This window comes from Trematomus bernacchii, unplaced genomic scaffold (genome assembly GCF_902827165.1).
Source record: "Trematomus bernacchii unplaced genomic scaffold, fTreBer1.1, whole genome shotgun sequence".
NCBI classification, from domain to species: Eukaryota; Metazoa; Chordata; class Actinopteri; order Perciformes; family Nototheniidae; genus Trematomus; species Trematomus bernacchii.
Genome location: NW_022987803.1, coordinates 8,286,494 through 8,302,054, shown reverse-complemented (window position 1 = coordinate 8,302,054; position 15,561 = coordinate 8,286,494). Strand labels below are relative to the sequence as shown.

The 15,561-nt window shown below is 42.0% G+C and overlaps 1 pseudogene; it reads left to right on the top strand.

Moving 5' to 3' along the window:
• Positions 1–10,242, top strand: part of LOC117498611 — a 30,489-nt pseudogene extending 20,247 nt beyond the window's left edge.
• The last annotated feature ends 5,319 nt before the right edge of the window (positions 10,243–15,561 follow it).

Sequence of the window (15,561 nt, the reverse complement as noted above, 5' to 3'; positions counted from 1 at the left end):
ATAACGGCATTGTAATACACGTTTCGGCTGCATTAAATATTACATATCTGCCGTAGTTGTCTATTTATAGAGCCCTGATGAGAAGACTTCTAGACAAACAGGAACAACTGCCGCCAAAACTGAAAACGTGACGTGGATCTTAAATATATAAGCAATTAAACAACATCTTACATTTATTTTCACACAATACGTCTCCTTGCAGTATCAACACTAATTCGGCTGACTTTTATATTTGATCCAATTGGTAGATAGGCTGTATTTACGCCATAACGGTGCACAGCTGATAGAAAGGGACACCTACTGGTTAAAGCACATTATTGCATTTTATAATTTTATTATTAGATATTAATAGGAGGATGTGCAAAACAGACAAACTAATAAGGCTTTATTTAAACATTAAAGAATACTTTAGGTTAAGGTCTTCTTGAGCGTCAAATCCCGCCGCAGATGGGAATACATTGCAATCAGTTGAAAGCTATTTGCGTCTGTTTATGAAGCTGAAGGAGCCTAGGAGCGTCCCAACTGCACGCCTCGGAACCCTGACCAAGCGTCGCTCCTGGACGTTTATGGAGTGAGAGTGTGTTGGTTTATAAATGGTTCTTAATGATTAATAAAGTGTTTACAACCTAATTCATAACCTAATTATAAACCCTTTATGAATCCTTTAGGGTAGTCCTATTGTAAAGTGGTACCCATAAACTCATTGCCTCACCAAAATATTGTTTTTGGTTGATAAATTCATGGTGCATGAAAATAGTCTAGAAAGGCAAGCCAATAAACAACAACAAACATCATTTGAAAAGATAATGTGAAAATATTGTATCGTTCTACTTTATATGATGATAATATGTTGATGTTTTCTTGTCCGCTTGCTGTGCTTCCCCCAAGTGGCCAACAAAAGAAAATCTGTTTTGTTCTGTATATATTTATACGGAAAGCCTGTTTTTGAGAGGAACCATGCTTTATTGTTTTATGCACCCGCTTAAGAAAATAAATAAAAATGGTTCAATTCAATTATTGAAATTAAATGTTGTTGTGCTTATCCATGCTAAGCGTGTCTGGTTCTTATTCAGTAGTGCTAGTTTGGATTTCTCTATCTTTGAAATTCAGATGAGATGGTGTATGATGGGTCTAAGTATGTGCAGCTACCCTGCCAGCTGTGTGCTGCATTCACTACATTTTTAATCAGCTGAATAAATGATCTGCAGTCAAGTGCTAATAACAAATACAATCTGTGGGATGTTTGTGCCTCTGATATAAAAAAAGCCAACAGCCAGTATGTCAGTATAAACAGCAAATATAACATCAGCGTGTTAACCTGTTAAGCACTGAGCCTGTTTTTCAGGTCTCAGGCTCGAAAATGACATTCCCAGAACAAATGACCATATCTTCCCTTCTAAAAGGGTTAAATTAATAATCTTTGTTCTCAAAGTAATGATAAACTTGTGAGTTGGATGAAGAAAAGTCAGAATCAATATAGAAAATTCAGATTTTACATAGTAAAAAACTGTAAATGACAGTGTCCGTCCAAATATTATTTTTTACTTATAGTGAAAACTACCCTTGGATGATGGGTTAGTAGACTAAAAGCTTTAGGAATCCAAAGTACAACATATAATAAGTACCCTGTATCAAGATTGATGCAAAACAAGTTAAATTTGACCTTTTTAGAGAGATTTAGCCAAAAAAACCCACTTCTGGGGTCATTTGGGTGGATTTGACCTATCTCTGGTCCCCCTTGGTCGATTTTGATGAATGAAATCTCTTTATAACCGCTAGAGCCAATGGAATCGAGGGAAAGTTCTATACACACCAACACGTTAACAAATAAGGAGTGAGAGTGACGCGTGACCAAAACCGGAAGCTGTATACACTCTGGTGGCTACCATTAGCAGCTAACCTTTTCTCTCCGATTTTTACATAAAAATGGAATTATGGATTATAAATAATTTTTTCAAAGGCACAGATACATTATTAACCTATGTATCAACAGTTGTAGCCTTTTTTTTCTTCGTTTTAATGCCATTGAACACGTCTTTTGATCAGATTGACAGCTACGGTGAGACGATCTCCCGTAAAAGCTCCGTAAAGGTACGTGTTGTGATGTCTGTGTTTGCTTCCCCTGTCGCAAGTTCGGATCGCTCAGTGATGATACTATACCTATTATAATCTGTGGAGTCTCAGCTTTAATCGGATATATTGTATGTGCAGCTACGATAAGTGATAAGGGTATCTTTATCTTGAGTTGTGTGCTAAAGTGCGTTAGCATTCTTTCGCTTAGTGCTAATTCAGAGGCTTGGTATTACCCTTGTGTTTTGTTTTGGTAAAAATGGTTCATATCTTCAGTTAGCTGAGATTCTTCCCGTTAATCTGGTGCTACACATTAATAGTTTCATAAATGTTAAGAAGCCCTGAGACATTGTCTCGAAAAAAAAAACGGTGGGAGGGGTCCAATGGGGGGAGCGTCGTCCTTAAGAGGTTAAGTAAAATCATTTCTAGGGCTGTCAAGTTAACGCAATTTTTTTTTAATGCCACTAATTATTTTTACCGTGCAATTAACGCATGTGTATTTGTCCTCGGCCGCCCCATAGTTTCAGAGCGCAAAGGCTTGACGTTGTTGTTGTTGTTAGTTGGATGGTGGGAGATTTAGCGAGAGATATATGGATTCAAGAAAAGGTGTGTTAAACGGCAAGCCAAGCACACAGCTGATGTTGACAGCCCCGCTCCTGCCGTTCGCTTGCGGGTGGGGTGGGGGGTGCTAGTGGAGCCTCGCAGCGGCTTACACCGTCGGTGCGCTGCGTTTGGGGGTGCTGCGTCCATGGGTGCTGCGTTAGATAATTCGGATCGCATCCAACGTGTCGACTGCACATCACAGCGCATTATTTTGACCCACAGTGGGAACTTCAGTCTCATGCTTTGACTGTTATGAAGACAGAGGAGCAGCATTTCGCCGACAACTGTGAACAGGCTTGTCTGTTTGAGCAACTGGCTCAGTGCAGAGAAGTACACAGGGTTGGGAGAGAGTGTAAGAGAGAGAGAGAGAGAGAGAGGTTCCAGGTTGTTGTGTTGACAATATTCAGGAGAATATTTGTCATAGTTCCAATGATAATAAACAAACAATTTGTCCACTCATATGTTGATAAGAGTATTAGGCAAGGCAAGGCAAGGCAAGTTTATTTATATAGCACCTTTCAACACAAGGCAATTCAAAGTGCTTTCCAAAAAATGAAAGACATTAAGAAAATGGCATTTAAAATCAGTCATTAAAAATTAAAAATAATAAAAGAAACATTAAAAGAAAAAATACATGGATAAAAGTTACAGTGCAGTTTAAGATGTGAATAGTTCAATTAAAAGCAGCGACAAAAAGAAAAGTCTTCAGCCTGGATTTAAAAGGAGTAAGAGTTGCAGCGGACCTGCAGGTGTCTGGGAGTTTGTTCCAGATATTTGGAGCATAATAACTGAACGCTGCTTCTCCATGTTTATTAAAAACTTGAAAAATATTCCTCTAAGGTGCATTTAGAAAAGATAAAAAATGTGCGATTGATTTGCGATTAATCGCGATTAAAGGTGGGGTAGGTAAGTTTGAGAAACCGGCTCGAGATACACTTTTTGTTATATTCCATGGAATGCTCTTAACATCCCGATAGCAATGAATATCTTAAGTGCTTTGACAAAAAATCTATAAAAAAATGTCATCTGTGGAAGCCGTAATACTGTAAAAAGCATGACCAATCATTTTAGCCGGCCCGGATGGCCTACCTGCCTGTCAGCCTTCCATCTGTGCACAAACGTATCTCGTGCCCTCATTGGTCATGTGCGCATTCGTGTGTGTTGGAGGAGGGGCTCTGTAAGGAAGTGGCAGATTTTTTCCGGCTGTGTATTTTCAAATTCTAGCGCACTCGAGCTGGTTTCTCCAAAATTATCTACCCCACCTTTAACTATGGACATCATGCGATTAATCGCAATTAAATATTTTAATCGACTGGCAGCCCTAATCATTTCAGAACTTTTGTATGAAATGTAGTGACAGTTATTGGTTGATGCATTACAGTAAAGAAGGGATTTTCAAATTAGTATTCCTAGCTGCTTCTCAGTTTGTAATCAAAGTAATTTCAGAAATTAGAGGTTTTGATGTTTTCACTGTGAATGGCTTGATTGCATTTCTGTCCCCGAGGATTATGAAGTGCTGATAAAAACTCTTAAAAGAAAAGTTGAATAAAGGCAAAACATTTCTGAGTTCTTTTTGGTTTTGAAATGCCCGTTGATTACGAATGTCTAACCCCCACATAAACACACTCTGACATCTCCTGCAGACTCAATAACACCTCTGCATGAGACATCATACTCATAGCCATCATGGGCTGTTAGCAGATGTTGTCACTCACATTTTGTCTGCTCTTAAAGGCGTCAGTGTCAAAATAGCACGTCCCACACTGTAGACCGTGTATCACCACCTGAATTGTCTCGAGGCCAGGACCTACTGCAATGTTGATCATTTTCTATCAAACTGGCGTGTGATATAACATAAGAATTAAAAAGGGCCCTATTATACAAATGTTCAGGTTTAATATATTGTTTTTAGTGCCTCTTCTGTGACATGTTTCCATGCTTTAATGTTCAAAAAATGCTTTATTTTTCTCATACTGCCTGTGCTGCAGCACCTCTTTTCACCCTCTGTCTGAAACCAGAGCCCAGTCTGCTCTGATTGGTTACCTGGTCGGCTCTTTTGTGTGTAGGCAATTGCTTAGAAATGTCCCGCCCCTTAGCCTATCACATACAATGTATTTGAGTGCTAGCCAATAGAAGCGTTACATAGTGATTTCACAATGTTACTGATGAAAACAAAAGAGTGAAACTCCCTCTCGCATGAATATTTTGATTTTAGCCTTTGCAGATGTAGCAGGAACACTGGGTTCAGGTAACTGTCCCACACTCATCTCTAGGCCCTGAACTCACCATCACCTAAAGTAGGTCAACTCCTCCCCCAGAGCCAACCCCTAATTAACTCAGCGGTGTTTGACCTGTTAAACCCCATCCCTGTTTTTCAGGTCTCAGGCTCGAAAATGACATTTCCAGAACAAATGACCATAACTACACTTCTAAAAGGGGAACATTAATAATCTTTTTTCTCAAAGTAATGATAAACCTGTGAGTTGGATGTAGAAAAGTCAGAATCAATATAGATGTTTCTTATTTTAAAGAAAATTCAGATTGAACATAGTAAAAAACTGTAAATTATAGTGTCCGTCCAAAAATTCTTTTTTACTTATAGTGAAAACCACCCTTGAATGATGGGATGGTAGACTAAAAGCTTTAGGAATCCAAAGTACAACATATAATAAGTACCCTGTATCAATATAGAGAGGTTTAGCAAAATAAACTCCACCTCTGGGGTGATTTGGGTGGAAATGGGCGTTTTTGCCGTTTCTCTGGAAACCATTGGTCGATTTTGGTGATTGACATCTCTTTTTAACCGTTAGAGCCAATAGAATCGAAGGTGAATTTCCATATACACACCAACGTTACCAAAAAAAAAGTGGGGGCTTCGCGCATGCAGTTGGCCGTAAACCGAAACCTATCTCACGCTCTGAAATCTGAAACCGGAAAAGTAGGTTTATTGCTTATGGATTATCAAAAATCATTTCAAAGTGACACAGACACATTGGATTAACCTATGGATTAACCTTCAGCAGCGTTGTTATCGTTTTAATGCCATTGAAGACAACTTTTGATCAGACAACAACAAAGGTAAGAGATATTGCCGTTTTTGCTACCTAGCGCCACGTGTTATGATGTCTGTTTTTGTTTATTATGTCGCGAGTTCTTATCATGGAGTGATGATATATATACCTATCGATTCTGTGTCTTCTCACAATGCTAATCGAGGGGTTGGATGTGCAGTTACGATAAGTAGTAAGGGTGTTATGAGTGAGTTTCTGTGCAAACGCCGTTAGCATTTTTTCGCTCGTGGCTAATTCAGAGGGTCAGCGTTAGCTTTGTGGGTTTTCTTTGCAAAAAAAAAAAAAAAAGATCAGTTAGCTGAGTTTCTTCCCGTTACATGGATATGAAACATTCATAGTTTATTAAATATTAACCTGTTAAGCACCAAGCCTGTTTTTCATGTTTCAGGCTCGAAAATGACATGCCCAAAACAAATGACTACAACTTAACTTCTAAAAGGGTTATATGAATAATTTATTTTATCAAAGCAAGGTTACATCTGTGAGTTGGATGTAGAAGTGTCAGAATCAATATAGATGTTTTTTATTTTAAAGAAAATTCAGATTTTACATCGTAAAAAACTGTAAATTATAGTGTCCGTCCAAATATTCTTTTTTACTTATAGTGAAAACTACCCTTGGATGATGGGTTAGTAGACTAAAAGCTTTAGGAATCCAAAGTACAACATATAATAAGTACCCTGTATCAAGATTGATGCAAAACAAGTGACATTTGACCTTTTTAGAGAGGTTTAGCCAAAACCACTCCACCTCTGAGGTGATTTGGGTGAAAATGTTTTTTTTTCCATGGTTGACACCTCTTTCTGACCGTTAGAGCCAATAGAATCGAAGGGGGAGTGGACCGATCTCTCGCTCTGACATTTGGAAACAGAAAAGCAGTTTTAATGCTTATGGATTATCAGAAATCATTTCAAAGAGGACAAAGACACATTGGATTAACCTATGGATTAACTGCAGCATCGTTTTTTTATCGTTTTAATGCCATTGAAGACCAGTTTTGACCAAGGTAAGCCATGTTAGCGTTTCTAGCTACCTAGCTCCACATGTTCTGATGTACGCTTTTGTTTATAGCGCCCCAGTGTTGAGGTGAGCACCAAACGATTCTGTGTCTCCAGGAGATGCTAATCGAGGGGTTGGCTGTGCATCTAGGATAAGTAATAAGGGAGTTATGAGTGAGTTTAGGTGCAGTTTTAGGTTACATTTTTTTGCTCGTGGGTAATTCAGAGGCTGAGTGTTAGCATTGTGGGTTTTTTTTGGATTTCTTTTTTGAAAAGATCAGTTAGCTGAGTTTCTTCCCGTTACATGGATATAAAACATTCATAGTTTATTAAATATTAAGATTCCTTAGACGTTGTTTCCTGCAAATGACGCGTTTATCCGCCCGGTACTGGGGGGGCGGTGCGTAACAGGTTAAGAAGCCCTCAGACGCTGTTTCCTGCAGATTATGCGTTTTTCCGCCCGGGGGCGGGTCGATGGGGTTCAACAGGTTAAGGCACCTGTGGCATCATGGCAGCCTTTGGTTCATTTGCTATCTGCCTGTTGCCACATGGCCACCTTAAGGGTAGATCAATTGTCAGATACTGGATGTCATGTTTGATCAGCAACTTAATCCTCATGTGCATCTTATATTAGCACTGAATTACATTCATTTGTATTAGCCTACTGTCAGCTTGTATCCTGGTCCATCTGGTGTTCCTTTGGCCAAATGCCTGAAGTTCCTGTTAACCTGGAGGGATGTGTGTTGGTCCATGGTACTTTAGTATTAATCATACTGAGTAGTGGTAAGTTTATAATTACCTAAGCTAAAAGATTTAAATGTGTACTGTATTGTAATCTAATGTACAATGTGTTTTTCCTACTAGGTGGTATCAGCTGCTGTTTTGCTACAGTTAGGTTTTGCTACAGTTAGGTTTTGCTACAGTTAGGTTTTGCTACAGTTAGGTTTTGCTTGAGTTAGGTTTTTGTTTCAGTTTAGTTTTGCTGTCTTATATTTAGGATTTTAGTGTATTTTACTGTTTGCTCGTTTGGACCAACTGGATAATTGTTTCTTCTGCTTTATACTCCTTTGTTGTTTATTTGCCCCTTGTAGTGGAGTTGGAGCCAGCTAGTTGTGGAGGCTAGGCACACAGTCTGATTCCCTTCACGGCTTGTAGTGGTAGGAGCACTGGGACACAGTTTGTAGTGAGTTTTGATTTGCAGTGAGTTTTGGTTTGCAGTGATCTCACATGACATTCGAGTACTCAATGAAATATCAATACGCCAGAGGTACAGACGTATCCCGCCCTCAGAGTATGACACGGTTAAAACCCACATTCACCAGCTTCTTGAGTCACGGGTGATCAGGGAGAGCAGTAGCCCTTTCGCATCGCCTATTGTCCTGGCCAAAAAGAAAGATGGCACTCTTCAGATATGTGTTGATTACCGGCTGCTTAACAACAAGACCCGAAAAGAGGCCTTCCCTTTGCCACGGATTGAGGAATTCCTAGACCCACTCTCGGGGGCCCGTTGGTTCTCCACGCTGGATCTGGCTAGTGGGTATCGTCAAGTCCCTGTCACAGAGAAGGATAAGATGAAAACTGCCTTCTGTACCCCATTCAGCCTTTTTGAGTGGAACAGAATGCCTTTTGGGCTTTGCAATGCCCCAAGTATCTTCCAAAGGCTAATGGAGAGAATATTTGGGGCCCAACATTATCAGTCTCTGTTACTATACCTAGATGATGTTGTTGTTTTCTCATCCAATGTAGCCCAACATATGGAGCGTCTGGGTGCTGTGTTGGAACGGCTGAAGCAGGAGAACCTCAAGGCTAAGCTGGAGAGGTGTTGCTTCTTCAGAGAGGAAGTTGACTACTTGGGAGATGTCATCTCCAAAGAGGGTGTGGCTACTGACCCTTGCAAGATCGATGCAGTATCAAAGTGGCCACGTCCCACCAATGTAACTAAGTTGCGGTCATTCCTTGGCTTCGCTAGCTACTACCGGCGGTTTGTGGACGGCTTTGCAAAGCTGGAAGCCCCCCTGTATCGGCTGACTGCTGAATTGGGAGGCACCAAGACTCGGAGGGCATCTAACAAGGATTTGACAGCAATGTGGACTGAGCAGCATGAGCAGAGTTTTGAAGCGCCCGTGCTAGCCTATGCCAACCTTTCTCTGCCCTTTGTTCTGGAAGTGGATGCGAGCCACAGTGGACTGGGAGCAGTCCTTTCTCAGGAACAAGATGGTAAGATCAGACCGGTAGCATATGCCAGCCGAGGCCTTAGGCCATCACAGCTGGTGTTCTGGACCAGAAAGAAGGGGCCAGATGCTGCTGAACGTCGTCAGCTTTCAAAGGAAACCCATGCACTGATCCCGCAGTGGGATCGGATTGTGGAGCAAGATGGGGTGCTTCATCGCAAAGTCTTCTCCCCCGATGGTGATTAAGTTCTCCAGCTGGTCCTGCCCTTGTCATTGAAGAGTCAGGTGTTGCATCAGCTGCACCATGAACATGGACATCAGGGTGTGGAACGGACTGTCAACTTGGTTTGGCGGAGGTGTTACTGGCCAGGCATGCAGCAAGATGTGAAGCGCTGGTGCCAAGAGTGTGAAAGGTGCCAGGTAGCTAAGGACACCCAGCTCTCGACCTGGACGTACATGGGCCACCTCCTTGCTGCATGCCCAAACCAAATTCTGGCTGTGGATTTTACAATACTGGAGCCATCGAAGAACGGGATGGAGAATGTGCTTGTGATGACGGATGTCTTCTCGAAGTATACCCAGGCCATCCCCACCCACGATCAACGGGCATCCACTGTGGCTACAGTGTTGGTAAATGAGTGGTTTTGCAAATTTGGTGACCCCGGTCGAATCCACTCGGACCAGGGGAGAAATTTTGAGAGTGCACTGATCCAACAGCTGTGTAGTTTGTATGGCATTAAAAAGTCCCGCACTACCTCATACCACCCTGCTGGGAATGGCCAATGTGAAAGATTCAATCGAACCTTACATAACCTTCTGCACACCCTTCCCACCACTAAGAAAAGAGATTGGTCATCCTATCTGCCTCAATTAACCTTTTCATACAATACCACAGCACATCAATCTACTGGTGAGTCACCTTTCTTTTTGATGTTCGGACAAGATCCCCTTTTACCTGTTGACTTCCTCCTAGGGAAGAACCGAGCCTCAGAAGAAGGCAGTGCCCAGGACTGGATTGTGGAGCAACAGACTAGGCTTCAGGTGGCATTTGGGGAAGCTACCAGACACCTGCAAGCCGCTGCCAGTCAACGAAAGGCACACCATGAACAAAAAGTGAGGGATGCTCCCCTACATGAAGGACAAATGGTGTATCTCAGGAATGTTGGACTGCGTGGCCTGAAAGCCCCCAAAGAAGGAGGATCTGTGTACTGGTTGCGCCAGTGGATGATCCCAGTAAGGCAAGGAATGTTCATCGCTCACTTCTCAAAGGCCACTATGGACAAGCACACACTAACGAAGCCGATGGGGCCTATGCCCAAGAAGACATAGAACCCACGGTGGGTGACGAAGACTCGCTGGATGGTGACTTCTGTGTGGTAAGGCCACAATACACCAACATTAATGTGCCTGTTGTGAATTCCCAGTGCCCACCGGTTGACACTACTTCACCCCCAAGTACCTCTGGCATGTCTAGAACCTCAGGAGGCCAATCACTGGTTAGACATCCATCTCCTCGGACCGACAACCAGTCAGGAGTGGATGAAAGAGCGTTAAGAAGAACCACTGCAGGAAAACATCCAAACCTTCACCATCTCCCCCAGACAGTTCGAAGCAGAGCGATCGGAGCTACTGCCTCCCAGGTATCCGTAGCTGAGGCTGCTGTTTTCAGACCTTGGCAATGAGTTAATCGTCGGGTCGACAGGACCATGCACAGCTTCTTCCCTTCAGCAGTCAGACTGCTGTCAATGAACCCCTCTCTGTCCCACACTGCCTATAGTGTTGTTGTGTGCTGTTCTGAAGCGCGTTGATCTTTGCACATATACTGCTGTATATACCGTATATACACCAGTGTTGTAGTCAAGTCACCAATTCACGAGTCCAATTCACGAGTCCAAGTCACTCTCGGGTCCCCACTTTTCAAGTCGAGTCGAGTCCGAGTCCAAGTCCGAGTCACCTAAGGAGTGTCCGAGTCGAGTCCGAGTCATCATTACCTGTGTTCGAGTCCGAGTCCAAGTCCGAGTCACCCAAGAAGAGTCCAAGGCAAGTCTGAGTCACAAGTCTTCATGTATTAATCTTAGTGGATACATTTGTTGAAATGTAGCTGTAGCTCCTCTACATTGCTTTTATCCTGTCATGTTATACTAATGTGTCTATTGAACTGCTGTGAAGCGAGTTTGGCTACAATTCTTGTATAAAAAGTGCTATACAAATATAAAGCTTATTACTAATATTAATATTAATATTATTATTATTATTTGTATTATTGTAAATGACCTTTAATATGTCTAAATATATTTCAAATGATTATAGTGATTATATTTGTATGCCAATATTTTCCTATGGTAAAGTTTTCGTTTTGCACTCTTATTTTTGATAGTAATAAGATCGGGACTCTTATTTTGAAGGAACTTTTACCGGAAGTCAATGGACAACGGAGCAGTGTAAACACATGTATAATGACGGATAGATGACGAATAAATTAACATATACTAAATAGTTGCATTCGGTTTTTAGCACCTGGCTGATAAGGGCATAAGTTCTTACGTTGGTAATGATTGTATAAAAGCAAGGGTGTCGGAGACGCTACAATTATTATAGAGAATGTTTCAATTCTATCAATAAAGATTAAGCCCCAGAAAGCACATGGCTACTTAGCATGCAAAATGAGACATTCTGCATGTTAAGTAGCCATGTGCTTTCGTGTTATCGGCTGAATCTTTATTACATCACATTACTCTGATGATAGTGTTCAAGACAGCCTATATGTCTGAACTCCATCCTTAGAGTAATGTGTTATGGAGCCTTCTCTTCAATTTTTTTTCCACATAACGAGGATTTTGCGCTGCTCTTTCTCAATGTCGAAGCAAAATCTATGAAAGCATTCAGCACGATGCGGGGGTGTCTCTGGACATCTTTATACTGGAATAGCGGGGGCGCGCCCAGTAGAAAACCCGCCTCACAGGTGCACAGCCGGGACAGAGTACATCTGACTCCAGACAAAACTTGCTCGAATCCGAGTCCAAGTCGGAGCGTCAATGTAGTCCGAGTCATCGTGGGTTAAAAATTCACGAGTCCGAGTCATCGTGGTTTAAAAATTCACGAGTCCGAGTCAGAGTCATCGTGCGCGAGAATTCACGAGTCTGAGTCGAGTCCGCGTCAATCAGTGTCCGAGTCGAGTCACGAGTCATGAAAATCGGCACTCGAGTCCAAGTCCAGGACTCGAGTACTCCATCTCTGATATACGCCTCAGTGTATTCATTTGTATTTATATATTTTACATCTATATACCTTTACTTGTATATTTTTATAGTGCATTTATTTTGTACAGACTGCTGATAGATGTGTATTGAAAAGGAATCTAACTTCGATACAACCAATGTTAATATCTAGGCCGTCTCCGATACCGAACTCCGGTGCTGATAAGGCTCCGGTGAACAGCCGTCCAATCTTTTTAGGACTAAACCCCCAGAATCTACATGCAAGATCAACGTAATCTTCTTAGGGGGGCGCTTACAGCATGGCCTCTAACATGGTGCCCGTCGTATCACATATTTCAGGCACTAAAGCGTCGGTCTGCGACCGCCAGGATAGCACTACGGAGTGTATATGTGTTGGTAGAACCCCAGAGCAGTATCTAAACTGCCCCTGGAGGAGAAACCCCGTGTCATTGGGAGACCCCTTGGTAATTAGGGCAGCTTCAGGACCCACAATCCCTAACCCCCAATTTTTATCCCCAGTTATACCAATCAAAACAATGCAAATGTAATATCAAACACAGCCAGAGTCAAACATTAATATCACAGCAGTGACATTACCAGCCAGAGTAAAATATTAATATCACAGCAGTGATATTACCACATCAGCAGAGCATATGTCATATTTCAACATTAATCAAAACCACATCAACCACAGTAACCAATGTGAAACTATAGTTTAACGTTAGCAGGGTTTCTATTCCTTTTCCAAGGAAGGGTGTTCTTACCTCACTCTAAGACCAAGCAGATACCTTCAGAGACCACGAGAGAGACCAGGAATTGGGTCGAAATGTACAAAGTACAAACCGGTTTTATTAAGGTTTTAACAAAAATAGCGGATTTACAAGAATTAAAAAAATAACAAAGACACAAGGTCAAAATACAAAAGCAACAGGTTCACAAGTCAAATGTCCTCAAGCAGTCTAAAAGAGCCCAAGCCCAGGCCCAGGGCCCGGGCCCCAAGAGCCTCAAGCTCTCAAAAAGTTCCCCCAACTCTCAAGCTCTCAAAAAGCCCCTGTTTCTCTTCACACATCAGCTTTCATAGTCTCTTCTCTCCTCCCTCTCTGCATCAGGTGGTTTCCCCTTTTCTATCTTTGAGGGAGAAAGAGGTCACATATGTTTCACTTTTACTTAATGAACAATTAAAAATGTAAAGTTAAAATAAAACAAATAAAGACTTATAGTAATAATATGCAATTTTAACAAGAGGGAATATGAACATTTTTCATGAAAGCAGAACACATTGTCAATGTCATGTTTAGAATCAAGTTTTTTTCTTTAAACATTTAATTTCAAATATGCAAACTTTATACTTTAATTTATTAACAGAGACAATAAGGACAGCTTGTCTCTACGATTCGCTGGCCCAGGAAGTTGATTTGAATCTTTGCGTAGGCCGCCTGCATCATTGTCTTCATACCCGCTGTAACCACTCTCAAGGTGTCAAAAACCACAAGCGCCTTCTCAGAATTGTGGTTGGAACTTTTACGCTTTTATTGCACCATCTAGAATGCGTAGTGCGCATAGGTCAAAAGTTCAGAATGTTCTATCTAGTTTCACATGCCTGGTTTCACATCTCTGAAAAGACATGATGGAAACATACATCCTTTCCATTGACAGCCAATTTAGCATCTTTTTATCAATGGTAAGCTTAATAGAGGTCAGTGAGGTAAAGGTCAGGTCCGACACGGCCACTTAAACAGCAGAACTGTCAACGGTATATAACTGACTGTTTGCACTCTGGTTAGACCCTCTTAATTTCGTTACACTCTGCTTGCATTATGTAATGACAATAAAGTAATCTAATCTAAACCTGAACAAAATCTGTATAAAACACTACAGGAAAAGGAAAATTACCAAAAAGCATAATAGGGCCTCTTAAAAAAAAAGTAGTTCCCTTGGCTGCCATATCAAATGTCCGCCTCTTTCATATGGAAGTCATATTCTGGTGCTAAAAAAGATGAATGCCTCCAACTGGTACTGCATTGCCATCCATCCTAACGCAGCATCCACACGGCGGCGTGCGTTGAAGCTTGCCGGTGGGCGTGTCTGAAACTCGACCAACAACCAATCACATGAATCTCCCGCCCCGGACACACAAGCACGCGGTTTGATTGGCTAGAGCTTGTACTGGCATATGATTTGATTGGCTGACGCTTCCGTTGACGCTTCAAAAGTTGACCATTGCTCAACTTTTGAAGCGAGCAACGCGAGCAACGCGAGCAACGCGAGCAACGCACGCCGCCGTGTGGACGGGCCGTAAGAGTTTTAAAAGTGAAAAACATTGCCTGCCTCCGTCACTGCATATGTGCTGCTTAAAAGTATTGGAACTGGCACGATTTGCCACTGTCCAACTGTCTAAATCTCCATCTTTCTCTCTTCAGGATTTTCTCTCTTGCCATCTTCTACTAATCCTTTCCTTCAGAACCAAGTTGGGATAACTGTAAAGCTCTTAAAATGCAGAGATGACAAGAGGGTGGTACTTGTTGTCCACAAGTAAAGGGAAACTTGGCAGGAGTAGCAGAGCGATAGGATGTTCAACTCGAAAAAAGGCAAGCACAGAGACCTGAATTCATCGAGCCAATCAGCCTTTTTTTTACAACATCAAAGAGAGAATCAAACGAGCATGATTATACACATTGATTCATTTAAAGCTTCGACAACATCATGCTTTTAGTTTTACAAACTTGACAAGATTGTGGAGAAAAAAGGCTTTGCACCGAGCTGATCTAAAGATACAATCATTGGGCCTATGTAGGCAGTTTCTTGAGCCTCAAAGAGACTCCAATCCCCAGTAGGCACCTTCTACAATTACCAAGACAGAAATATCAGTGATGCGCGCACACACACACACAGACACACACATCTCCACGCTTTTCAGAAACTCAATGGCCAGTCTTCAGATCTCATCAAAGGCAGTGTTGCCTGGTTACGTGCCGTAGGTCGTCACAGAACAGGCGGATAGAAAGGTCAACCCAGGGTCCTGCCAAGTATTTTATCAAATCACACGGCTGATGACGACTGGAGGGAGTGTGTGATTTGCAGTGTGTGTTTGGAATTCAGCTGTGCTTGGCTGACTATCCATGCATTTGATGTTGTCTTTAAACCCAATACCTACTGGGGTATTCTCAACAAATATACTTCATCCATGACTGAACACATCTCGAATTAGACAGTGTTTGGGAGAGACAGCAAACAGAGAAAGGGGAGGGAGAAAATAAAGTTATTAAGGTGGTAGCGGTTGTGCGGTGTGATTGCGTTGAGACTATAAGTCCCCTCAGACTTGAGGCTTTGGGATCCAGCACTCCTCCGTTCTCTGATTTGAACAGTGGAGTCCTCTGAGGCTCAGGACAGAGAGACAGTGGAACAGTGAGGCAGCAGACAGCCAGTCTGC